This window comes from Prionailurus viverrinus, chromosome D3, assembly GCF_022837055.1.
Source record: "Prionailurus viverrinus isolate Anna chromosome D3, UM_Priviv_1.0, whole genome shotgun sequence".
Classification (NCBI taxonomy): domain Eukaryota; kingdom Metazoa; phylum Chordata; class Mammalia; order Carnivora; family Felidae; genus Prionailurus; species Prionailurus viverrinus.
In genome coordinates, this window is record NC_062572.1 from 13601057 (window position 1) to 13628667 (window position 27611).

At 50.1% G+C, this 27611-nt stretch overlaps 1 long non-coding RNA gene and 1 other non-coding gene across 2 annotated transcripts; one reads left to right on the plus strand and one right to left on the minus strand.

Moving 5' to 3' along the window:
- Window positions 1–13397: 13397 nt before the first annotated feature.
- Window positions 13398–13840, plus strand: LOC125148589 (uncharacterized). Its single transcript, XR_007145646.1, has 2 exons — window positions 13398–13546; window positions 13643–13840. It is a non-coding gene; the product is annotated as an uncharacterized LOC125148589 (long non-coding RNA).
- A 6913-nt stretch (window positions 13841–20753) lies between these two features.
- LOC125149723 (U6 spliceosomal RNA) lies at window positions 20754–20858 on the minus strand. Its single transcript, XR_007146030.1, has one exon. It is a non-coding gene; the product is annotated as a U6 spliceosomal RNA (small nuclear RNA).
- Between the last annotated feature and the right edge of the window lie 6753 nt (window positions 20859–27611).

Here is a 27611-nt window from a genome sequence, read left to right on the forward strand (position 1 = left end):
AGAAGATTCCAAAACTTCAGCGGGACTTTCCTGCCTCAGCAACAGGCTCACCCGGGAACGAGAAGTCAGAAGGCACTCATTTCTGACAGCTCCATGAAAATCTGCTCAGAAACCAATCTTTGGAGTCCCTGGATCATGAGACTATTCTCGTGGGCCCTCGGGAGTAGAATCACTCGTGCTGATGGCCTTGCTTGGCCACTGTCCCTGTGCCACACTGGCAGTCAGCTCCAAGTATCCATCCCCCATAAACGCTTGTCCAAGCAGCTTGCACGGCGGGGGCTGCGCTGCCATGGGGGGGCCGGAGCACGCGGACTAGCTCCTGGCTGGAAGACACAGTCTTGCGTATCCAGGCATCTAGTCAGTAGCTGGGACCCATTCCTCCTCTGGCAGAGGGGCTGGCCGGCTGGCCTGGTCACTGGGAGATGTGGTGAGTTCCAGCATCAGCTGGCTCGTGAGATGCATTTTCTGTGTGTGCCATGGGTCCCCTCCCCCCCTCCTCCCATGACACCAAAAGGGGCTGGTTTCAACGGCTGCCATCTTCCCCTGTCCCTGAGCTTTGGAGATGGCTCTCGGGGTAGCATATATGGCTTCCTCTGGAAGAGACAAGGCAGGATGTGACATGACACCCGCTGGATGCAGAGCCTGGGTGCCTGGTTCTACCATCCGTATGGGGTGGGAGTTTGCACACCTTGTGTATTCATTTCCCGAGGTGGCTGTGACGAATTTCCACAGACGGGTGGCTTCACATAACAAAGTGTATTCTCTCCCAATTATGGAGCCTAGACGTCTGAAATCAAGGTGTTCGCGGGCCATGCCTTTGCACTAAAGGCTCCGGGGTGGGGGGGGGGGGAATCCTTCCTTGACTCTTCCCACTACTGGTGGCCCCGGGCATCCTTTGATTTGTGGGCGCATCCCTCAGATGTCTGCCTCTGTGGTCACCCGTCTTCTGCGTGTGTCTGTGCTCTGCATGGCTAATTCACAGAGATAGGTCTGATCGCATTTAGGGCCTACTTGGGTTACCCAGGATTATCTCCTCCTCTCAAGAGCCTTAACTTAATCACATCTGCAAAGGCCCTTTTCCCAAATAAGATCATTCACAGGTTCCAGGGATTTGATGGAGTTATTTTTGGGGCAGGGGGGCATTTTTCGCGAGCCCTGAGTTACCCTCTGGCTCTGAAATTCCCCAGGCGATCCCCAGAGGGTAGACTGCATCTCTCCCAGAGTCTCAAGTGGATGCTTTCAAAGCACTTTCACAACTGTCATTTTGCTTTGTGTTGCCGACCTCCTAATGAGGCACCCAGAGGGGCTAATGTTAAACCCATCTAATTGATGGAGTAGCTGAGGCCCGGAAACTCCCGACTTGCTCTCTCCTTGGGTTATTCAGCAGATTAGAGCCAGGAGCAAACCTCTTGGTTTCCCCCGGGCCATCCTTCTTCCTTGTAGAACCACTCACCAGGGTGCACACTTTGTTCTGGAAGCCAAGGAGGGCGATCAGTCGAAGCCTGCCGTACAGATGCAAGCCCACCCAGAATCCCGAACTCACACTCGTTTGTAGGTGCGGGGTTGGGGGAGCTGCATGTGAATTCACTGTGGCCCAGACGGCAGCGGGTTCCCAGGGTCTGGCTACAAGCGGTCAGAGATCTCTTCTTCCCCGCGGGAGTCTTCCTGAGCAGGGGGATTCTCCCCAAACCCAGGAACTGAGAGGCTAGTGGGGACACTAGCAGAATGAGAAAGATGGGCTTTGCCTCCTAACAAAAAAAGATTTTAATAGTCTTAGGACAGATCAAATTCAGGGATGGTCAGGGGAGGGGGAGGGTCCTTGTTCCTGTCCCTCCCCTGCCTGGGACTTGCAGATCAGGACAAAAAACTGTCCTAGGCCTCAGTTTCCTTGAAGTAACGTTGATCCGACTTGGGCGGTGAAGGGGCAGGCAGGGGAGTCGTGCTGGGTAGAACATCCACCCCCGGCTTTGTAATCTAATTCGGCAATGAGGATGAAGAGATAATGACAGCCAAGTGTTTGGAGTTCTTGACAAGGAACATGCAACATTGACACAAGGTATCATTACCTTCATTACTAGTCAGGAAGACGTGGGGGTGCCAGTTAGGAATGGGCGAGGTGAGAGGTGAGTGCACTGCCTTAGGATCCCCGGAGGCCGCGGTGGGTGCCTGGGCTGGAAGTGACCATTATTTATTTATTGTTTTGTTAAAGTGCCTGGGCGCCTGTGCTGGCTGTGTGTGTAAAGTAGACGGAGATAAACCACCCTAGATAGCCCCCCCGGGGTCAACCCTCTGTAGGGGGGTGGAAGTTAAAAACTCTCCTTTCTCTTCCCGCAAACAAAAACACCTTCCTCATGGGCCTCACGTGATGCCACAAATGCCCACCATTAGCTCTCGCTCCTTGGGGGTATACGCTGCTGAAGCTGTGCATCTGGGTGAAGGCATCTCACTGCCCGGGAGGAGGAAGGCAGTCACCGCTGGCTCTTGGAATAGCACACTCTCATTTCACCCAGTCCTCGCCCTTGGTGCAGCAGGAGCCTGGGGACCTTCCTGTGAGCACAGCAGGGGGGGGGGGGGGAGGGCTTGGCTGCTGGACCCCTGCTGGGTGATCCCTTGGGAAGGGAGGGGTCAGCAAGACTGGAAGGTGAGGAGGGAAAGGTCAATGCAGACAGCCTCCTGCCCCCAGTGGCTTCCAGATTCAGCGGAGGAATTAAGACACCGCCACCAAGCAAATGTTTAACTAGCGCTCAGAACAGGGAGCACCTTCAAGGGTCAACAGCAGTGTTCCAAGTACCAGGCATACGATGCTTTTCAACCGCGGTGTGTGTGTGTGGGGGGGGTTCACCTGTCTCTCAGACGTCGAGGAGGGACTTCAGGATCCTCTCCTCTGAAAAAGGCACTTTCCCGTGTATGCAGGCGTGCACACACAACACATGCTTTGTATGCAGTTTCTGGGGTCCACCGATCCCTGCAGCCCGCCCCAGGACCCCGGGCAGGGGCACTTCTTTACCACACTCACATCCTGTGCTTTCACTTCCTCAGTCTGCAAGTGCTCACTAAGCCTGGGAGGTAGGTGCAGCACTGCCCGCTTCCTTAGACCCAGAGACACGCACATCCTCCTCCAGGCCCCGCAGCTTGTGAGGGTCCGAGCTGGGACCAGGACCACCCCCTGCACATCTCCTCCAGTCCTGTGTTGTGCTCCCAGGAATGCCCTCTACAGAGAACACAAGGAGAGTGGGTTCCCTCCGGAGCTAGGCAACGCAGCTTCCCTGGCCACCCCAAGCCTGGGTCTTCTGAAAACCACGTCTTTAGAGCTCATTTATAGGCATATATGCAAAAGGACCAACCGGGTGATAGAGCTAATGAGTCCTGGGGGGATTCAGACAGAGATGTCATTACTGAAGACTTTGATGCCTAAGCTTCCAAATGGGAGAATAGTTCTAAATCATCTATTCATCTAACACAGTTCACACGCGGGGCACCTCCCAGGTAAATTTCAGTTCCGTCCCCCGCCCCCGTGAGTAAACCCCAAACTCTTTGCGATGGCCTCTCTGCTCTGGCAGGGCCTGCAACTTGCTTTTCTCCCTCTCGTCGCCTCTTGCCACTCACTTCCTCATGGGTTACGCTCCACCAACCCCGGTCTTCTGCCAGTTCTTCGCGCTTGCCACGCTTTGCCCACCCCAGGGCCTTTGCACTTGCTGCTCCTCCTGCCTCGGAATCTTTTTGCCCCGGCTCTTCCCACGGCTGGCTCGGTCTCAGCTTGAATGTCACTTTCTCAGGGAGCTCTTCTTTGACTTTATCTAAGAATATCCTTCATGATTCTCCAGCCATCTGTTTCTTTCTCCTTAGCACTTAGAACAATCTGTAGCTGTTTCATGTCTTTATTTGCTTACGTACTTATTATCTGTCACTCCTTTGAACATCTAAAGTTCTGTGAAGGGGGGAGCCCTGTTGTCTCTATATCGTCAGCCCCTGGCTTAGAATAAGGGCTCAGTTACTGAAGAATGAATGGCTGCAAAGTATGTTTGGAAGGAGGAATATTCCTTAGCCACCACTTTACCCCACTTAGTGCAGTAATACAACCGTCATCTGGCTCCAGAGTGGAGTGCGATGCTGCCCTACTCTTGAGCTGCTGGGATGGTGACTTGCCAAGATGGCGGCCTCTGGGGCCACCCAAGAAACCAAGTTGAAAAGATAAAGGTCCCATAACCTCAGCTTTGGGAAGCAAGAAGAAATGCAGTGTGAGGGACAGGTCATGATGCTCCTAACTTAAGACAGTGATCCTGGCTTTAAAAAAAAAAAAAAAGTCCTGCCAATCGGATCCTCTAAGGAAACCATCCCATGGACAGTTTTATGACAAAGTCTGAAGAATAGGCAAGGGCCGCACAGGGGACTTTTGGAAGTCGTATTGCTTTCTTAGGAAGATGCTGCTGGCTTCTGGAACTGCAGTTTAATTAAATTCAGTTGGCTGGATACCTTCAAAGGCTGTTCCAGGTCCTTACCAGCCCTCACAGACACAGACATCTTCCAAGCAAATGTGTGAGTGGGAGAGTGGTGAAGCAATCTCTGGCAAGATAAGGCAGGCATTCTCCAATCAAGGATCGTACCCCCCAGGCGTGCAGGGGGCGGAAGGGGGGGGGGCAGGAGGCCGAGGGACCCGAGTGCCTAGTCCTTCCTGCACCCACCCTGTCCTGCCTCCCAGGACAATGAAGGGCGAGACAGTGCTTCCTCTGTGGGGGTGGTGCGGGGGGGGGGGGGGGGGTATCACGGCTCTCAGAGAAACACCGAAAGGGCAGACAGACCCACATCACCTGATCTCTCAGACTCTTATCTGATTTCTTCAGATGCAGACACTCCCAGGGTGACTCACCTCTAACCCAGGGGTGGAGCCTGCCGGCGAGGTTTCTCAGGGTTGATCTCTCAGAGAAGAAAGGTTTGGGGCCCACAGGGGCTGCCGTCGAACTGAACTGGCCTTTGCCACTGACCTTTGCCACGCGCGTACAATGAGCCGAGGACTATACTGCACATGCCCGCCTCCCGTCTCATTTGATTGCGTGGACAACGTCTGGGATGGTTTTGTTAAACCCATCTTCCAGATGAGGAAATCGAGGCACAGAAAGGCAACGATCGCTCGCCCAAGATCACTCAGATTGTTAAGTGGCTGGTGGTGTAGGTTGAGATGGTTGAGTTCATGCGTTTGGCACTATTTATTGATGACCTATCACTATTCATTATCAGGCACTATTTTGGGTGCTAAGGATATGAATAAAAAAAAAAAAACAGTCCTCACCCTCAAAGAGTTTAGTCTTTCTTTTATGCTTAAGATTGCATCTTACATATTTGTATGTTTATTTGTCTCTTTCCTTATTAGGTGGCACAGTTTTTATTCATTTATTATTATTTTTTTAATGTTTATTTATTTTTGAGAGAGAGAGAGACAGAGCGCGAGCAGGGGAAGGGCTGAGAGAGAGGGAGACACAGAATCCGAAGCAGGCTCCAGACTCTAGGCTGCACACTTTTTAAGAACAGGACTCTAGCTTCCAGGACCCCTTGGGCAGCCTGTTGAAGCCTATGGATCCCTTTTCAAAACCATGCTTTTCAGTGCATAAAATACAGCACGTGGGATTGCAAAGGAAACCAATTATACTGTAATACAGATATCACAACATGAAAAGCCAAGTCTGTGAAATAGTAACATATGAGCTTCTTTATTATGTCTGGAGTAACAAAATCTTGCCACTGGTCTATCTACTTCTGCAGTTTCTAAGTTTCAAGGAGCACAAATGATACTTTGCAACAACTGTTAGTGACACGGAAGGCTCCGCATTTGTGTGAGCGCTGAAGGCACAGCAACTGATGACACTACCGCGGTTTGTCACCTGCGTTCCCAATGGAAGAAAATGCCGCCTTTACTTTTTACTGAAAGTAAAAACGGTATTTTTTTTTCTCTCCCAGCTACACGCATGAACCCCTGAATTCTAGCAACGCACCTACATGGAATCTGACAATGAATGCCAGGCTTAGGACCCTTATGAATCAGGGGCATTCCGCGCCCCGCCCCGTGTGTGTTGCTGTCCATGAGCACCCGGGACTGGGAGGGCCGCAGTATCTCGGCTGGGAAGGACGCCTCCCGCCATCGTGGTCCTATCTCGTTCTCATTGAGCGCTGGACTGTCCAGGTTCTCCACGTCTTTGGGGAGGGTTCGGTGATGACACGTGGAGATCAAGCCAGAAATAAAGGCAGGAGGGCACAGTGTTCAAGGCCATGGCCCTGGCGGGGGTGGGGGTGGGGGGTGGGGGTGGGGACACTGGAGACCAGATTCACATTCAAGTGCCCCACTCGTCCACGATGGGTCAGGACTCAGAGTCCCGCCTGTACGATGAGGCCGAAGGATGTGCATAGGTGGGGTCGCTGGGAGGACCCAAAGACACAGAGGCATGGAAAGTGAAGGTATAGTGCCTGCGCGTGGAAAGCGCTCATTAAAAGATAACTGTCGAAGTGCCACCTTGCACCTTCACTGCTTATCTGGAGCCTCTCTCCAAAGCCCACGGAGTACAGCAGACAGCATGTGAGTCAAAGCTCTCCAGACTACTGTTTCTCCATCACACTTGGGATCCCGCTCCAGGATGTGGCTGGGCACAGCTGGGAGAATCTCCCCGTGGGAGCCTCGGAAAGTTTTTCTCTCCTCCCCCCACCCCCCAACCGGCCCAGCCCAAGCTGAAGAATTTGGCAGTAAATGCTTAACCATTGGCTGGATGGCTTTTCTTTTCTTTTCTTTTCTTTTCTTTTCTTTTCTTTTCTTTCTTTTCTTTTCTTTTCTTTTCTTTTCTTTTCTTTTCTTTTCTTTTCTTTTTTTTTCATTGTCCTCCAAAGCTGGAGTTGCTGAGTGAATCGTTAAGGGAGCAAATTCCAAGAGCGTGAGTTTCTCTTGTTTCCCAGGACAGGTTTGGGCCAAGACAAACCCCAGTGATGCCAACAGCAGTTGCTGGAACAGTGCAGCTTAAAGCTGACTTCTCGGCAAGTCTTTTGGGGCTCTGTTTGAACGGTTCTCCTCTCTCCCCTTCCACCCGGTGATTAAAGGAACCACATATAACTTTCTCCTTATGTCTCTTTCCCCTTCCTCCCCCCATGTGCCCCCTTGGAAAGGCTCTGCAGACTCCCTCCGTGTTTCTCAAAGAGCCCCGGAGCGGCGGCCTCTTGATTTATGTCCCCTTGGCAATGCGAGGTTGAAATGGCCTGAGAATACTGAATAACTGGAAACGAGCAATGGAGAAGGGTGGGGCCAGTGGGAGGGTCTGATGGTGGCTTATGCTTAGCCCTCCCCCACCAGACCAGAGCGGTCGGTGGACCCCAGAATCTGAGTGCCAAAGGAGAATCAAACCAAGTCACTGGAGCTTGAAAAAGAAGTCAAGGTTGTCCGGAGAAACTTACAAAATCGATCATTTCCGGGTGCTGGGTGACTCCTTGGGTTTTCTCCTTCCACAGAGCCTTTCTCCTGTTCACTTTGGGTTCAACATGTACCCCGAGGGGAAATAACAGAAATTTGAATCCCTTGGTCCCACTCCTTGCAGGAGCTCTCTATCAGTTGAGTTGAACACTTGTGTAGAAGAAGTTGGGGGTCGAATTTTTTGAGTTTGGTTCTGCTATAGATCTTGCCTGAGCTGTAAGCATGACTTTCATCCCCCATACGAGGTTGTTTCTGGTTCCCAAATTAGATCTGGAGTGATCTGAGGGCAGGAACTATTCTTCCCTCCTTCTCTCCCATCCTTCTCCCCCTTCCACAAATATTTATTGATCACCTACTAGATGCCATCGTCGTCTCTTCTTGGCCTCCACACTAACACCGGGCTTGTGTGTATTCTACTAGGTGCTGGATGAACAGATGAATGAAAGACAGTTTTAGGTGGGACTCCAAAAACTAAGTCAGGATCTTCAGTTTTCCTAGAAGGTTGGACGTGTGGTTAACATCTCAGAAATGGGATCCCAAGGGCACCTAGGTGGCTCAGTTCATTGAGGGTCTGACTCTTGACTGCAGCTCAGGTCATGATCCAACGTTGTGGGATCGAGCCCTGTGTTGGGCTTGATGCTGAATGTGGAGCTTGCTTGGGATTCTCTTTCTCTCTCTCTCTCTCTCTCTCTCTCTCTCTCTCTCCCTCTGCCCCCTCCCCTGCTTGCATGTGTTCTCTCTCTCTCAAATTAAAAGATGAAAGAAAGAAAGAAAAGAAAAGAAAAGAAAAGAAAGAGAAGGAAGGAAAGAAAAAAGAAAGAAAAGAAAAGAAAAGAAAAGAAAAGAAAAGAAAAGAAAAGAAAAGAAAAAACAAAAGAAAAAGGATCCTGAGCGACAGAGAGGTGGGCCAGGACTGGAACTAGGAATAAGGATCCCTGGTTGCCATAGGGCCACTTGTACCCCAATGTTCATAGCAGCACTCTCAACAATAGCCAAATTATGGAAAGAGCCTAAATGTCCATCAACTGACGAATGGATAAAGAAATTGTGGCTTACATACACAATGGAGTACTACGTGGCAATGAGAAAGAATGAAATGTGGCCCTTTGTAGCAACGTGGATGGAACTGGAGAGCGTTATGCTAAGTGAAATAAGCCATACAGAGAAAGACAGATACCCTATGTTTTCACTCTTATGTGGATCCTGAGAAACTTAACAGGAACCCATGGGGGAGGGGAAGGAAAAAAAAAAAAAGAGGTTAGAGTGGGAGAGAGCCAAAGCATAAGAGACTCTTAAAAAATGAGAACAAATTGAGGGCTGATGGGGGGTGGGAGGGAGGGGAGGGTGGGTGATGGGTATTGAAGAGGGCATCTTTTGGGATGAGCACTGGGTGTTGTATGGAAACCAATTGGACAATAAGTTTCATATATTAAAAAAAAAAAGGATCCCTGGTTGCCAGTTCCAACTGGGCCGCCATCTTTCTGTATGGGTCTGGGAGCAATCTGTCTAACTTTTTGTGCTGCAGCTGTCCTATCTGTAAAATGAAAGCAATCTCAAGACTTCTTTCACAGATTTAGAGTTCTGTAATTCTCTCAAACCTTTACCCCCAGGTCCAGTGAAATCAGACCCTTCCACAACAGAATTAGGGGACCACCAGATTCGCTCCCAGTGAATCTACTTCTTGGACCGATTGGAACTTCCAGTGCCTTTTCTTGTTCCAGAATCTATAGTGTCTCCCAGTTGCCTGTCACAGCCAGTGTAGTCTCCTCTCCTTGGCTCTCAAAAGACAAACAGTCTGTCCACAACCCACAAATCTTCCATATGTCTCAGCACTCAACATGTGGAATCCCTGAGTCCAGTCGGGCTGTTTTCCTCCCTGACCTTGATCTGCCCTGTGGCCTTTACCTCTGTGCCCTTCCTGTTCCATTTCTGACTTCTAAATCTTAGCAATTTCATAGAGTCTCTAATAAAGCCAACCAAGTTTGGGGCACCTTGGGTGGCTTAGTCGGTTAAGCGTCTGACTCTTAGTTTTGGCTCAGGTCATGATCTTGTGGCTCCTGAGTTCCTGTGTTGAATCGGGCTCCACGCTGACAGTGCAGAGCCTGCTTGGGATTCTCTCTCTCTCCTTCTCTCTCTGCCCCTCCCCACTCTCTCTCTCAAAATAAATAAATAAACTTGAAAAAAAAAAAAGTCAACCAAATTTAAGTGGATTTTGAATAATAGGTCACCCCAAAACAAGAACTTACTACAGGAAAGAAAAAATTGCTCATAATTCCACATCGAAAGCCAAACCCTGTGGACACCTTGGTTTACTCCCTTCAGCCTTTTTTTTTTTTCTTTTTAAATCTAAGCAAGGTTTTAGGAGATGAACCACCAGACTTGACTTATCGATCGCCTACAGTTGACTGACTGTGGGGGTTGCTTTTAATCTTTCACCATAGTCTACGTGTTGTGAGGAACATCCTGTCACTGAGCCATTTTACATGTCTTTAATTATTTCCTTGAGCTAAATTCCTAACAGTAGAATCACTGGGATGAAAGGCCTTTTGATGATGGGGGGGTGGGGAGGGGTGGATGAAGAGAAACCTGTGAGTCGAGGAGCATGCTGAGTGAGAAAGTGACAACCCCCATCTTTTTCTTTGGGGATCAACCAGTTTTACAGGCATCCTGGCACCCTTGCTTTCCTCCCTACTAATGTTCTGGCCCAACACCAAGCTTCTGAGACCTCTAGGATAGGTTCTCTAAAGGCAGTATGCTCAAGAAAAATAAATTAAATAAATAAATAAATAAATAAATAAATAAATAAATAAATAAATAAAGCTGCCAGTGTATCTCTAGCTGGGACCGAGGATTCCAGAGCTAAGTCTCTCCTGATTCTCCTCCACCCGATTCCACCCCCCTTCCTCGGTTGATGGAACTATGCACTTGGGCATATGTGATTGACTGTGGTATTAAGAAAATATGTATGACACAATGTTTTTTAGCTTTTTCCAAAGATATTTATATCACACAAATGGCATGTTGGGTCTTTTTTTTTTCCTCCTCTCAACCACTAAGACTGAATAAATCAATTGTCCTAATCAAGCTAATGGAGAGGATGTGGACTGGAAAGGTAGGTGGGAGGGGGCTCTTTGCCTGAGCCTGCTGCCTCCTTATCGGGGGGGGGGGGGGGGGGGAAGGGCCTGGTAAAGCCACTTTCAGGTCTCTGGGCCTCTGTTTCCCTGTCTTGGAGATGGGCATGGGGTTATCTGACCGCTCGTGACTTCACAGGATAACAAGAGCATCGGAAGCAGCTGGAGTTCCTTGGAAGAAAGTAGCTGCATGAATTTTTAATCCTCAATTTTCAGCTCTTTGGAGCTGTGTGTAGGAGCAGAGCTGTAAACACAGAGAACTTACCACTACATTCTAGTTTATAAGGTTTTTTGTGTGGTTTTTTTTTGGTTTTTTTTTTTTGTCTCGCACAATCCCACAGATCTGACCTTACGAACAACTCAGAATGTGGGGGGAAATGCAGTTTGTTGTGGTCGTTGTTATTACATAAAAATTAATGGCTTGGCAAACACAGGGATCACCCTGTCATGCTGAGGTCATGTTTACACCAAGTAAATATATTTCAAGTTCCTAAACCTTCAGCAGCACTACAGGGCAGAACTGAACACAATTCCCAAGCAAGACTCAGAATCCCGTGCCAGAGTCGCTGTGGCTCTGAAGGGAGACGTTACTGTGTGCTCTTCCTGTAGCCAGAACCCCATCAGTCTCCAGATGCCTTATGGACAAAGCAGGGTTTTTCAGTCCCTGGCTTACAGAGGCCTGCTTACTCACTGAAGAGTGAAAAACAGAAAAGAGAAACTCATAAGGACATAGGACCCAAGCTCAGATCTCATTCATTGTTCATCCTTCCACTCACCATATATTTACTGAGCAACCTAGAATATCCGAGGGACCGTGCTAAGTTCTGGGGAAGCACTGGACGGCAAAGGCAGAACTGTCCCGGCCTGGGGAGAGGTTGTGGTCGAGCCGAGAAGATGGACGTTGACCAGTAAACACACAAGGAGATGCAAAATTACAACTGAATGGGGGACAACAAACGGAAGGCTGTGTCCTCAGAGGGGAGTCAGATCTAGCCTTGGAGATAAGGGAAGGCAGAAGTCAGCCGCATACGCAAAGGCCCCTCTTCAGAGACAGTGGCACCTTTGAGGGTATGATGGGCCAGAGCTGAAAAGTGAGGGAAGAGACCTAAAAGATGGAGTGAGGCATACCCACTGGGATGGGAGGAAGAAAAAAAATAAAATAAAAAAGGAAAACAGCAAAAGCCAGCAAGAAATTGGAAAAACTGGAGCCCCAGTGCTCTGCTAGTGAAGAATGCAAAATGGCGCGGTTGCATGGAAAATGGAAAACAGTCTGGCATTTACTCGACAGGTTAAACAGAATTACCGCACGACCCGGCATTTCCATTCCGAAGTGTATACCCCCTGAAATTAGAAGCAGATGTTCAAACAAAAACTGGTACACAAATTTCAGAGAGGCACCATTCGTAAGAGCCAAGGGTTGGAAACAACCCTGACGTTCACCAGCGGATAAACAAAAGGTGATACACGCATGCAATGGAATAGTCTTCAACCACACACACAAGGATGAAGCACTGATATGCTACCACACGGATGAACGCGGAGAACATGGTGCTGAGGGAAAGAGTAAGTCATAAAAAGCCACAGATGGTAGGATTCTGTTTATATGAAATGTCCAGGATAAGCAAATCCATAGAGACAGAAAGCAGACTGGTGCCCAGAGATGGGGCAGAATGGGGTGCAGGGGAGGGGGGAGGGGAGGCAGAATGGGGGGTGACCCCTAGCGGGTAAGGAGTTTTGGTTTGGGGTGATGAAAATGTTCTGGAGTAAATAGTTCTGACGGGTGTACAACAATATGGATCTATTTAATGTCACTGAGTCACACACTTCAGAATGGTTAAGAGGTAAATTTTATGTTATGTGTACTTAATAATAATAATAATAATAATAATAATAATATGGAGCTAGGGAGGGAGGGCCAGCCAGCTGGTGAGGGAGCTAGATAATGTGTTAATACTGAGGACAATCAATAGACCATCCTGGCTGCAGGTGGGGAAGGAATGGAAGTGAGCAACACGTGGCGGGGGGGTGGGGGGGGCAGTGGTCCTGGAGAGAGATGATTTGGACCGGGGGCACAGTGCTGGTGGAGAAGAGTGGGCAGATCCGAGTGATGTATGGCAAGAGCGTTATTGAGGGCACGCCAAATAGACCTACTCTGTCCCCTCCTATGCATTTGTGCACTTATTCATGGAGCGTGGAGGAAAGTATGTGTCCTCGCAGGGATGCTGGGAAGCATGCGCGAAGAAGACCCTTGGATTCGATTTTTTATTCTTCTCGCTGCCAGACCTGGAGCAAAGAACTTCATGTCTTTGTGTTTCAGGTTTTCCCCCTGTAAAATCAGGACCCTAAGGCCTACTTTATAGATCGCTGTGTAGGGACGGGAAGGGATAAGCATATACAGCACCTGCCCTAGCTAATCTTCTGGAATTCTTGGGAGACCCACATGAGCTGCTAACCTTTCCAAGAACACAGATCACCTAGGGAAGCAGCCCACACTGCTGGGGCTGAAGTCACAGTTTGGGGAGGCAGGTCCCTTGAAGAGATTCTCCAAAAGCGGTGATTTTATAATCTCAAAGGTAATAGATTACAGTTGTTAAGGCTATGATAAAAAGGCAGAGGACTCTAGGAAACGGCGGCGTAGCGTAGATGAAAAGCAAAGTCCCCCCAGAACGTTACCGGCTTTCTTCTGCCCTTGCCCCGCCCCCTGCAGAGCAGCCCCGCCCCCAGCTAAGCCCCACCCGGACCCCGCCCCCGATGTTAGCGCGGGCTACGCCCCCTCAACTCCCAGCTCCCTAGGTTAGAGGCTCCCACCTGCGCGAAGCATTTGGTACCCAGGTGGGAATGGAGGGCATTTGATGGGCGGAGATGGGAGGGCTGGAAATTGACAGGGTGAGAATTGGGGAGACTAATCCCTCCCCCTCCGGTCCCCGCTCTTCACTCACCCCCTGGTTGAGGGCCTGGGCCTTTGCATAATGTAAGTACTTATTTAATGCAAGCCCCAGCTCCAGAGTTCTTCATTTGTCTTTCTGTCCTTCACATGCCAATGTGCTTCCGCCTCTTGTCTGTCTAGGTTGACGCGCCTGGAGAGGAGGGTGCTTCCCAACGGCTCCTGTTCGACCCCCAACCCCGGGCCAAGGGCACGGAGAGAAGCTGGGGCGGGGACCAGCGGGAGGAGAGAGAGCACACCATATGACAGGCTTCTGGAAACAGATCCCATGCCAACTTGGATTCTGTCCTTCTCTCCAATAAAAGGAACTTTTCGCTTGTGTGTGTGTGTGTGTGTGTGTGTGTGTGTGTGTGTGTGTGTGTTTCAAACACCCTCTAAAATTTTTTATTTAAAGAGACTGGTTCCTAGCCATCTGATTGGAGGCATCGCAGTGCAGAAGCGAAGCTGAGTCCGGCGCGTGCTGGCGCGCGCGCGCGCGCGCGCACACACACACACACACACACACACACACACACACACACACACCCCTCCTCCCGAGGTTTTCCCGAATGTATCTACTCCGGTTACAACTAGACGCGGCCCCTCCCCCACCTCGCCTTTCCCCTTCCTCCCCTCGATCTTGGGAGGAGCATTCTCTGTGTCTTCCCAAGTCCCCGAGGGGGACCTTCTATGGTGGAGTGGGGGTGGAGGGTCCTACGACGAAGACCAGAAAGAACAAATTAGATAATCAAAAGAATTATAGTAATTGCTTTCACTTTCCCCGAGCCCGCTCTGCGGATGCTCTCCCCCGCCCCTTCCCTGGCTTTCTGTCTGTCGGGAATACTCGGTCTTTCCGATCCCCACCCCTCCCCCAGACTCCTCCTCTCCTCTCCCCTCGCTCGCGCGTTCCCTCTCTTCCTCCGTTTTCTGGTGTGCTGGAACGTTCAGCGGAATATGATGAATGATCACCTGTCACGGCTTGTTTATTATAATGCAGGCAATCAATTACACATCCCCAACGCTGGCCGGCCCGCAGGAAATTTATATGCTCAGCACAAACCAATGTGAAAATGGAATCTCATTTGCCAAATGTCTTTCTCCCCGTACAGCGCGATGATTACAGTCTGTGTTTGTTTCAACAGTCGCGTACAACTGACAGTGCCATCATTTACTGCCTGGCTCAGGTCACGTTACTCTAAGGCTTTATTTATTGTGTTACGATGGCCAGCACAGGAAAAGGACAAGGGTGTCTGTCAGGGATGCCACCATGTTAAAAAGTGGGCGGGCCGGGCCGGGTTCCCGGCGGCGGGCGACACTGCAGTCTCAGCCCCTGCCCTGGGCTCTGCCTCCCCAGGCCTGCTCCCCCAGCATCCTTCAGCGGGGGCTTCTGGGCCCCCTGGGGGGAGGCAGCTCTGGGTGTCAGACGCTCCACAGGTTCCGGGGCTCAGATCCGAGGGACCAGCGTTGGAATTCCGGGTCTGCTACTGCCTAAGTTGTGTGTGGCCCGGGATTCACCCTCCTTATCTGGAAAATGGGAGTTTTAATACCCTTCCTGGCAGAAACATTGTGATGTCTGAGATATCAGAGGTGTGGATAAATGTTAGTGCTGGTGACTTCAGATCCGGCTCTGGCCGGCCTAAGGCCCACCCATCCGGAGGCAGGGAGGAGAGGTCCCATTAGAAGAGAGATGTGTTGGAATTCATGCCCTGTGTTAAAATCTCTCCGTCCTCTTCTTTCTGAGACTCGGCTGTCTCAAGATCTTAAGTTTCCCTTCCGGGTGGAGTTTTGCACTTTTGTTTCCTCTGCGGGGGACACATAGTGTGGTTTGGGGAAAATAAAATGATCACTTTTGCTCTACTTCCGTCGCTATCATTGTAAAAGTACGCATGCCAATCCCAGCCCGGCCAGCTGTGTGACCTCAGGCAGACTGGTCCCTTCACCTCTCCGAGCCTTGCATTCCTGCCTTGCGAAGTGAAGAGTAACTTCTCAACCATCCGCCCCGGTCTTGCTGGCAGGGATCCAGAGTGTCCGTGGGTGTAGACGGGGTCGTGCAACCTGGAGCGTGCGCTGGTCACCTCTTCCCATGGGGAGTTCTGGTTGGTCTTAGAGGTTTTGCTGCATAAAGGGTTGACCCAAATTTGTAGCACTCGCAGTACGCCACATAAAGTAGGAGATCAGTAATGAGGGACAGGCAGGGTCTTCAACTGCTCTCGTGTTGTATCGTTCTTTATTATTTTGTGTATTCATTTAATGGCTGTGCCCAGCATATAGTTTCTATTTGGCACATCCTAAAGGAATCAGTAAATGTTCGTGGCGTTAATGGATGGATGGATGGGTGGATGGATGGATGGATGGCTACTTAAATAAATTCATCACGAGGAAAGAAGGAAATTCATCACGGGCAAAGAAATAAATTCATCACTGTTGTGAAAGGGATGGGCCCTGGTGAAGGAATAGTTCCCACTCCTGATCTCACGGACTCAGGCTATTCTACACATGCCCAGCCTTGTGTGGGTGCCCAGCGTGATACATACTACACATATTCAGACAGTGCCCACTGGTGACAGATCACACGCACGTCCTTCTGGCTGCTCCTACTCACCCCTCACACCAACATCCCCTGGACAAACTTCCCACCATCCTTGCATCCCACGTTGCCTTGAAATCTCCGTGCTCCCCTAAATGATGGGCTCCTCACAGACAGGCAGCTAGACCTCATCCCCAAAATGCCTAGCAAGGTGGCTGCTGGAAACAGATGCTTTTCAGTCAATCAGTAAAGATGATCTTTTCTATACGCTGATGTATGGAATACGACTTAGAATTCCATTAAACCATGCCGCGTCAGGGGAAAAAATGATGCAGGTTCGTATTTAAAAAGCAAAAAAATTAACAGCTGCCTCATATATTTCGGTCAAGTGCTTTGGATTTGTAGAAGGGATTTCTTTCTATAAATATAATTATTAGCCGCCATGATTATAGTAATAACGGGGGCGGGGGTGGCACAGAGCTCTGCCTGCCCAGCAGGGTGGGCTCTCGGTAGAGCTGGGTATTCCCTCTGCTGACTTGCTTCACTAGTTGACTAACAGACCTTATTCCCTGGCCGCGCCGATTCATATGCGACCAATCAAGTACTGTGGGATCCTGGGGGAAAAGGAGCCTGTGTTTGCTGCTGCTTTGACAGTTGAGGCTCCAAGAGGGGCTGGCAAACAATGGGAAATGAAACATTTGAGTGGTTGCAAAAAGTTCCGTGGGAAATCCCCCCTGGTGATATTTATGTGCCATGGCTGTGACAAGGGGGGCTGGGGGCTTTCGATTTCAAGGGTTCTTGAGCAGACCACAATGGTGTTCTGAGACGGCATTCCGCGGGAACAGCTCTCCGGAGCCACAGAAGGCCAGTCTGTCTGTCCAGGGAATACTGGGCCACATGCATGATGTTGGTTATGAACTGCAATGGATTGTCAGGAGCTCACCCACAGCTGTGGGGCTCAGGCCTCTGAACCTGAACCTTCTGCTGTAAAACAAATTCAGCTTAACTGCTCCCCTAGATTTTCCCTAGCCTCAAGAGCCTGGGGGCTTATATAACTGGGGGCTGCCCTCAGGCTCAGCCCCGCCTCCCGAATTGTGGGAACCTTAGCCCCCTGCAGACCACTCCCATCTAAGTGAAAAAGCCAAAATCAGGGCCTCATGCACTCCCCATGGCATTTTTTCCGGGTAATGTGTGACCTTCTTCATTCCCATTTGTAATGGACGTTTATTTGTCTGTTGCTCCCCCCACTCCCACCCTTATTAAGAGAATAAAGTGGACTGATATTAACCAGTCTTTGCTTTGCTGTCCCTAGAACTGAGACATATTCAAGACTGCCCACTGTTGCTAATGTCCTGCTGCTGCTGCTGTGATATATGTGTTTATAGATCAGCTTAAAGGTGAGGTTTATAGCTTCTTAGAAACACTTAGGGGGTAAGAAAACCGAAACTTCTGGGGATAAATAACTTGCCTGTGGGTATCGGTTGGTCCTGAGGTTTCAGTTGCAAAATGACAAGCTCCTATCTAAAATGGACTTAAGCCAGATCCAAGGTGTATTGGATTGTTTAACTGAGAAGAAAGAGTTTTATTAGCTTCAGGCACGGCTGGATCTAGGCCCTCAGTGAAGTCTTCAGGAATTTGCTTCTCTTTGGCTCTTTGGCTCTGCTTTTCCCTGTATTGGGCTCATTTTTATTTTTTAAATATTTCTTTAATGTTTATTTATTTTTGAGAGAGAGAGAGAAGAGCAGGGGAGGGGCAGGGTGGGGGGGGTGGGGGTGGGGGGGACAGAGGATCCGAAGCGGGCTCCATGCTGACAGCAGAGAGCCTTATGCAGGGCTCGAACTCACGAACCTTGAGATCATGACCTGAGCCAAAGTCGGACACCTAACCAACTGAGCCACCCAGGCCCCCCTGGTTTTGTTTTTGGATGGGCTCTCTCCACCCTTTTACATTTTCCTGAAGTCAAATCCAAGCTTTTTCCTTGGATGAGGGTTAGGTCCGGTGCCGTCTGATAGGTCCAGCTGCCCGTTGCTAAGTCAATGACTATGGCAAGGGGGACAGAATGATCTGATTGCCCAGGCCCCAGTCATGTGCTCCCTGCCCAAGCACAGCCAAACCACATGCATGCAGCAAGAGTGAATGGGTCCCCAGCGAATCCTGGACGCTTTTACCAGAAGGAGGAATGAACACTGTCTGGGCAGGAAGACCTGATGTCCTATACTCCCATGTCACGCTGTCAGGAAGGGGCAGGCCAATCTGCCCTCTACCTTCTCCATGCTGCGGGAGACCACCTCGAGGACCCCCTAATGCTCTAGCCCTCCCTGGGACTCCAGCTCAATCCTGCCGCGTGAATTCATGCTGGTCGGCAGTTTTCAAAATGTGCATCTTGGGAGCTTGCGGGAGGGAGGAAGAGAGTGGAGGGGAGGCAAAGAGGATGGGTGATAGAACTCAGAGGCTGTGCCTACAGGACCCCTCCTTCTGCCCCTATTTCAACCACGCGGCAATCAATTCTTGTGTCCGTTCGTACCTTCCGTTCCCTTGTACGCTCTCATTTCAAGAAACAGCTCCTCGTATTTTTAAGGCTCGAAAATCAAGTGATTTTTCCACAACGCTTGCCCTCTCCCTCATTCATAAATGAGGAACAACAGCTCAGAAAGAGGCGGGAACTTGACCAAGGCCATGCAGCAGGACAGTGCAGAGCGAGTCCGCAAAATCATGCCTCTGGATGCCCACCGTCTCCTGCCCTTCCCACCTGCAGGGCTGCAGGCGGGTTAGAGATCCGTGGGCTGAGACCACCACATGCACCCCCGCCACACAGGGCTGATTTATTAGCCAAAGAGGCAGATCTTAACACTAATGTAGCAGTTTCCAGAGCAGAGCAGAAAGAGGGAAGCTTTTTGAAGCTTTTTTTCTAGTCTCTGGGCACAGGCAGCCACGGGGGACTCGCGTTGTAGGTAGGATCCTACCAGAAGGGAGAGCAACAGCCAGATTCCTGCTACTCCCTCCTCATTCGGGGGGCTTACATCACCGTTCCAGAAGAACCTTCGTGAGTAAGCCATGTGCTTCTGTTCAGGATGTTTGCAAACAACTAACTGTTCTGCTTTGCGCTCCAGGGTCTGGGGAGCTGGTCTCCTGGCACCGGCCCTGCCCCATATTTCACACACACCTTTGTGCCGCAAGGGCCACTGCTAATCATCAGCTAACCCTTCTGAGCGCTTAGTTGTTCCCGGAACTGTGTGCTAAGTGCTTGACAGGTATCATGTCATTAAATCCTCCCGTAGGTACTATTGTTACCCTCAATTTTACAGGGGAGGAGACAGAGGTGCAGAGGGAGGAATTAATTTCTTCAAGGTCCTCAGAGAGCTTCAAACTCAGGCAATCAGAGTCAAGCGCGTGAGCTCTTAGGTACCTTGCTACGCAGGACGCATGGCGAGCGCTTCGGACAAGGAAGAGGTAGACTGTCACCACACCGGCGCACAGACAGACAGAAAGTTCCCTGCTTCCTTCATTCAGTCCCTTCTTTCTACCACCCAGGGGCTTCTGGCGGAGTCTGAGGAGCTCTGGGTTTCCCTTTCTCCTTTTCTCCCACCCTCTCTGCCCCGTGGCTTCAGCAAACACGCACAGGGGATTCCAGGGAGAGAACTATTATATTACTGAGTGGGCACGGCTCATAAGGTGCCAGCGGAACACGGGTAAGTCAGGTACAGAGAGGCACGCGGTCTCATTACTTAGCCTACCTTGCAGCAGCTTATTGAATTAGTGCGATTCGTAACATCTTCAACTTGGATCTCCTCCAGGCCAGCCAGCTGGTGCATTCAGTACTACTCAGCTCGCCTTAACTCAATTAACTAAGCCGGGCTGAGCCGGGCTGAGCTGAACTCAACAAGTATTTCTTAAGCACTGAGCTGGCTGCAGGGGGAAAAAAAAAAAAAAAAAGAAAGAAAAAAAGAAAAAAAAAACCCAAAACACAAAACCCCCAAAAAAACAAAGGAGGGTAAGGTGCAGACTCCACCAGACGCGGCCCTGACGGAGATGCCCTGCGTTCCCAATGGCACGATATGGCACCCTCACTTCTCAGGGCCACCTCCGCGGTGCTTCCCACGTCGGCACACGCCCCCTGGGTTGTGATGTGCTGCTTCCTATTTTTCTTTAAATAAACGAACTTTCCTTTAAGCAAACTAATTTCCTTCTTTAAGCTTCATGTTTAAAATTATTAAAACAAAAGTGATGACGTAAAATCAAGCATTTTGAAGGGGACGGTTCCGGGGGCGTTCGGTACCCCCACGGAGTTGTGAAACCACCACCCCCTCCGTCTCGTCGCCAAACATTTCCACCACCCCCCCCCCGAAATAAAACCCCACAGCCGTGAAGCAGTGTGTCCCCAACCCCACCTCCTCCAGCCCCTCACGGCCGCTAATCTACTGTTGGTCCCCGTGGGTCTGCCTGTGCTGATTTCACACAGATGGAATCATACAGTGTGTGGCCTCTTGTCCTTGACTTCTTTTGCCCAGAATCATGTTTTCAAGGTCCATCCACATGGGAGCATGTATCAGTATTTCATTGCTCTTTATGGACAAATGATATTCTACTGTATGGATAGACTACATCTTACTTACCCATTCATCTGCTGATGGGCATTTTGAGCCAATTCTGCCTTTTGGCTATTGCGAATAGTACTGATAAATAAGGGTATTTTATCTATTTATTTTATTGAGGTATCACTGACATTGTGAAAATCTGGAACGCTTCACGAATTTGGGTGTGATCTTTAGGGCAGAGGCCACGCCAATCTCTGTAGCGTTCGGATTTTCACAGATGTCCTGCCGAAGTGAGGACATAAACTCAGGGAGTTTATTTAAAAAAAATTTTTTTTAACGTTTATTTATTTTTGAGACAGAGAGAGACAGAGCATGAACAGGAGAGGGGCAGAGAGAGAGGGAGACACAGAATCTGAAACAGGCTCCAGGCTCTGAGCTGTCAGCACAGAGCCCGACGCGGGGCTCGAACTCACCGACCGTGAGATCATGACCTGAGCTGAAGTCGGACACTTAACCGACCGAGCCACCCAGGCGCCCCTCAGGGAGTTTATTTTAAAAGGAAATTACTGTAGGGCCACCTGGATGGCTCAGTCGGTTAAGCGTCTGACTCTTGGTTTCGGCTCAGGTCATGATCTCACGGTTTCATGAGCTCGAGCCCTGCATCGGGCTCTGTGCCGACAGCATGGGGCTTGCTAGGGATTCTTTCTCTCTCTCCCTCTCTCTCTCTGCTCCTCCCCTGCTATGCTCTGTCTCTCTCAAAATAAATAAACTTAAAAAAATAAATAAAAGGATGCTACTGTCAATAGGAACTTCTATTTTTGAACTGGCAGTCAAATAGATACATAAGTATGAGGAGTAAAAAGTTCACCTGCAGAGCACATAAAACCACCCCAGGCTCCCCCAGATACAGCTATAAACATTCCGAGCGGGTACTGGATGTGGCCGGCCTTGAGTCTGCAACCTGGCTTTGCCATCTGTTTGACTCTGGGCAAATGTTCCTGTCCTCCCCCTGCCTCAGTCCCCTCCTCTGTAAAATGATAATACTTGTGAGCACTTCCTCCCGCAGCTGTGAGAATTGAAATCACGGACACAATGCTCAGCACCGTCGGACACACAGTCAGCACTCAATATGTGAAAGCTGGTAGCCGGGCACCCCGTCCTGTACCCAGCGACGGTAACAGTCCTGGGAGCTAACAAAGCAAGCGTCCTGCTGCGTGCTAGGAGCCGGGCGAAGTGCCTGGCCTGCGTTATTTCACGTGCACCCACAACGTCCTACGAGGCCGATGTTGTTACCTCCGTTTTGTAGGTCAGAAAATAGGCAGAGAGAGATGGTGCTGGGAGTGGAAGGTCGCACGGCTAAAGACTTGAGCTCTCAGGAAAGTTTAAGGGCGACATGAGAAGCGACCAAGAGCCCGCTGGAATGTCAGGGCTGTTCCCGGGCAGAGGCGATTAACTGTAAAACCAGTGCCTGGGCCCTCGAGATTGCCGACCTGGTAAGTCACAGCAAACCTGGCCTGCGGGTTCCGCCCCGCTGGAGTCCTCCGGGCTGCGTCTCTTTCCTGAGCTGCTCCTTGTCAGGTCTGCCAAGACAGGGCTCCCCCAGCGCCGGGTCTAGGACTTCACGTCTTTTCGAGGGGACTCACCTCTCCCGGTTAATGGCCTTTCCTGCCCTCCCCATACCCCGTCATCTCCCAGTGTCCCCAAAGCCGCCCCTTTGCTCTGCAATCTCTCCCCTTCCACGCTGTGTCTGAGCCCCCGACACTGGCACGCAGCCTCCTACTAATTATCCACACCCACCCCGTACACCTTCGCCGACCGGGCTGGGCATAACCGACCGTTTCGGTCCGCGTGGGGAATCCGGTCTCGTGCGAGGGTGGCACTTAGCATCGGGGTCGCGTCCGTTTCCTGGGGCTGCCATGACATAGGGTTCCAAGCCGGTGGCTGAACAAATGTATCCTCCCAAGATCTGGAGCCCAGCAGCCTGAAATGAAGCTGTCAGCAGGGCCATCCCCCCTCCCTCCGGGAGAGGATCCTTCCTTGGCTCTTCCCGCTCTGGTGGCACCAGGTATTTCGTGGCTTGTGGCCACTGCACTCCCATCTCTGCCTGTGTTCACATGGCCTCTCCCTGTGTGTCTGTGTGTGTCCCTTTCCGTCTAAGAACACCTTGTCATAGGATCCAGGGCCCTCCCTGATGCAGCATGATCACCTCCACCCTTACCTTAACTACCCCTGCAAAGATCCTGTTTGCTAATAAAGTCACATTCCAAGACTCCAAGTAGACTCAGAATTGGGGCAAGCCGCTCAACCCTCTACAGACACCTTCAAACAGGAGATGAGCCTGATAGTCTCTGTGGCACGTTTACTGAGCCCAGTGGGTACAGACGCGAAGGGGTTTAATCTTCCTCCGAAGACCATCACCGGCCATCTTCTTACAAATCTTCCTTCCCCGGCCCTTAGTGGCACCCTGGGCAGATGTTACAGCTTTCTGGCAAGTCTCCAGTAATAATCAGGCCAGTCCAGGTCAGACCAGTTTAAAACATTCGCTTTTCCCCACCACCCTCCAACTCAGCTTTGCCCTAGGGCCTGGGAAGCCTGGCACGCACATGGCCACGCCTCGCCCCGGCTCCTTCCTGAGGCTTCCTTACGCGTCTGGTTCCCAAAATGCACCAAAGAGGATGATGCCGCGGACAACCAAATTTGGCCAGTGCACAGTCAAACAACTTGCCCAGATTGTGTTTACTTTAGACTCAGTGGATGTGTGGAAGCACATCCAAGAGCCGGGGGTCTCCAAACTTGTACAGGCCAGGAAACTATTTTTCCACAGAGCCTTCTTCTGCTCTGGTATTCCCCAGAGCACACTCGGGGAAATATTAGACTATATAAAGTATTGTAAAATACAAAATCTATCCACAACTGTTATGCACGCATAGCAATAGAAGATGAGTTTTGAGTAAATAACGCCAGCTCAGGAACGATTTTGTGATTTATTCAGAAAACTGGCTTCCGGACCACTGTGGATAAGACCCAACTTGGCCGGAAGATGTGATCCCTCGGCAGAGCCGCATGGACAGCTCAGCTGGCCAAATTTTACTCTCAGAAAGGATCAGAGAAGAAAATGCTCTGATTTCCCTAAAGCCCTGTTGCAGCAGCCAGGAGGGTGTAACTCTCATATTGAAAAGCGGGTCGTTTCAAGAAAAATTTCCATTATCGCGTAGTCCTATAATGTGTGCAATTATGTTCTGCAAATTCAACTATAAGCACTCAGCAGAATAGTAAAAATAACAACGATAACATAATAACGAGAGAAAAGACAGGATAAATGAACGTAAGCACCAGGCAGCCTTCTGCCTGCCATCCTTCTCCTGAGTAGAACAGGGGTCCATTCAGCCTCCACTGCTGCCTGCCTCTCGGCTCTCAGCATGAGTCTAGTGTTTCACTGTCTGCTGTTTTCACATAGTGTGGCCTCTAAACGCTGGCCAACTTCTTCCTCTGGTGCTCAACTGCTGGTCGACAACCTTCCCCAGCACCGCAGACAACCTGGTAACCTTGGACTGATGGAGAAAAGGCCGTAGGCTCCCATTTAGCGTCTCTCTGAGGGGTTTCGCGGGTCATCTCTGACCATGGGAATGTGCGTTCCTCCCAGGAGTTCCGTAAACTGTAGAGCTTCTCTAGCACATCAGATGGGACTCCCCCGGAGTCTCCAAGCTGAACAGAATCTGGTTTTGTCCGGACCGTCAAGGCAAATATTTTCTCAACGCCAGGACTACCCCTACAACTGGCTTCTGTAGGGGCCGCCAAGGAGATAAGATTAAAGGAAAGTCAATCGACCACGGTACACCCCCCACTTCCCATTCCTTTGACACCCCCTTCCCCCCCACACACACAAACTAGAGAAAACATTTTTGAAATCTGATTGTGCTCCCTGAATGAGATAGCTCTTTAATCCTCAGGAGGCTAGTAAGGATCAGTTTATCCCCTCAGCCAATAGAGCACTAAAGGCTGGGGTTGGGGGGCTTGGAGATCCAGACGGCTCAGCAGCCTGGGGAACAGAGAACCAGTTCTTGCTCTCTCTCTCAGCTTCGTCTCCCCTGCGTACAAACTCCCCCTGCCCCCAGAAGGGTGTCCAAACTCAAGGATCTTTGTGTGCTGGACAAGGACAAGCTGAACCCTCCAAGGTAGGACCTGGTTCTCACACATCTGCAGGCCTGCCCAGCACTGAGCACAGGAGGTGGCACACCAGCCAAATGGAGCTCAATGAATGAAGGGCAACTGAGTGAAAATGTAACCCGTATAACGCACAGGTACCAGATGTTCCAGTCTCAGCACAGTCTCATGACAAAGTTTAAAAAAAAAAATTTTTTTTTAGCTGGAGAGCAATTTATTTATTTATTTACTTAAATATATGAAATTTATTGTCAAACTGGTTTCCATACGACACCCAGTGCTCATCCCAACAGGTGCCCTCAATACCCATCACCCACCCACCCCTCCCTCCCACCCCCCATCAGCCCTTGGTTTGTTCTCAGTTTTTAAGAGTCTCTTATGCTTTGGCTGGAGAGCAATTTAAATCTTTGCCAAATTCCTCAAGGAACACCAACATGTGCACGCACGCACACACACACACACACACACACACACACACACCCCCAAAAAAACAAAACAAAAAAATTCTAACTGGAAAAGGTACCTGGCATGTGGTAAGTACTCAATAAATGAAATTTGTTATTTAAATCCTATTGCCTTCTCCAATATTGTTTTCTTTTTTAACTTGGCCCCATTTGACCACTTGACCACAAATGCAAAAAAGAAACATCTATTAGTTTCCTGGGGCTGCCAAAACACACTGCCACAAACTTGGTGGCTTAAGACAACAGGGCTTCATTCTCTCGCATCTCTGGAGGCCAGAAGTCCAAAGCCAAGGTGTTGGTAGGGCCGTGCTCCTTCCAAAGCTCTGGGGAAGACTTTGTTCTTTGCCTCGTCTAGTTCCTGGCGGCTGTCAGCATCCCTGGGGTTGTGGCCACAGCACTCCAACCACTGTCTGTCTCCACATGGCCTTTCCCCGAGTGTACCTCCCGTGTGTGCATCTCCCCATGTACATCTCCCCGAGTGTATCTCCCTGTGTGTCTCCTGAGAGGTTTTGTCATTGGATTTAGAGCCCACCCAGATAATCCAAGATGATTTCATTTCAAGATCCTGAACTTAATTACATCTGCAAAGACACTTTTTCTTTTCTTAAGTAGGCTTCAATCCCAGCTCGGAGCCCAATATGGGGCTTGAACTCACAACCCTGAGATCAAGACCTGAGCTGAGATCACAGGGTTGAACGCTTAACCTATTGAGCCACCCAGGCACCCCAAGACACTTTTTCTAAATAGCGTCATATTCATAGGTCCCAGGGGGTCGGGATGTGAACGCATCTTTCTCGGGGAGCTACTACTCAACCCGCTACAAAATGATACTAGGTCCTTCCTCGTGTGGGTGGGGGGCAAGCAGAAGGCTGGATAATCCTGTAATTTAATTTTTTCCTTTTATCCTTGTCATGATGAACACATCAGCGCAGCAGCCAGCATCAAGTACTTGGGAGCCCAGAAGGAAAGAGAAGCAGGTGGCAGAAAGTCACTGTCGACCTCTCCTTTTCACTGATGCTCATCAACTCTTTCAATGATGCGGGTTTGCAGCCACAGAATACCTAACTGCAAGGGCTACAGCACCCTGGGGGTGGGAGGATGGGCCGCACAAAGCAGTGGGTTTCAGCTACAGCTTGTGACCCTCAGGCAGACACATCTTGGGACAGAGCATCTTGGCTTTCCCATAGAGGGTGGTCAGCTGCGTGCGTTCCTGGCTGGGGGTGGTTCAGGTTAGTTATTTACTGATACCCTGTGTTAAGATCCCAGCTTTGGCTGCGCTGAAGGGATCTGGGAGGCAGTAACTTCACTCAACTCAAATTGCAATCAGCCAGCCTCTTGGCTCATGTGTTTATCTACCCAGAACTATTTTTGGTGTGTGTTCATAGACAGCACACACCAAAGTATTTGGTATTTGAGATGCAAGCGTGAAGGATGATTAAAGTTAGCTGCTAATGAGCATGCCTAGAATAGATATATTTTGTGTGTGTGTGTGTGTGTGTGTGTGCGTGTGTGTGTGCGCGTTCCATGTGTGTGTGTGCTCTGTTGAGTGTCTGCAAAGCAGATGTCTATAAATCTGCCCTCACTTGACCTTGCCAATGTCCTGGATCAGCTAAGATGTCTATGGATGGAAAATGGAAACTGGCCTGTCTCAAAAGACTGCCTGACCAAACATCCCAACTCCCCTATCTACATTCTACCTGTCATTCAAAGCCTAGCCCTCCCCACCTTATCAAGGAGCCTCTCTTAAATATCCTCTGAACTCCTAAAGCAGAGACAGCCAGTAGGCTTCGTCGCTAGTACTGACTGGAATCAAATTGGCAAGGATTACCTGAAGCACCATGTTGAGGAGGATACTGAGAACTGATCTGAGTTGGGATAAATGATGCTACGTTAGTTCCCTGGAGCCTGCTGTAGCAAAGTACCAGCATCTGAGTGGCTTGAAACAATGGAAATTTATCTTCTTATAGTCTCGACACTAAACACCTGAAATTAAGGTGGGGGCAGGACCAGGCTCCCTCCAAAGCCTCTAGGAGAGGATACTCCCTTGCCTCTTGTGGCTTCTGGTGGCCCCGAGCAGCCCCTGGCTTGTGGCTGCTCACTCCAGTCTCCGCCTCCGTCCCCAGTTGGCTGTCTTCCCTCTGTGTCTGTGTCTCTGCATAGCATTCCCCTCTGTGTGGATGTGTGTGGTATGTCTCCCTCTGCTTATAAGAGCACCAGTCATGGGATTGGGGCCCACGCTAACGACCTCACCTTAACCTGATTACATCCACAAAGACCCCACTCGTGGTGCCCGGGTTAGGACTTCAACGTATCTTTTGGGGGGATACAATCCAATTCATAATAGACACTATTAGCAATTAGGAATGTTTTTCATGAATGAGGGAATGAAAAGGGCCACCGATTTACCAAATGTGCCCTAGAGC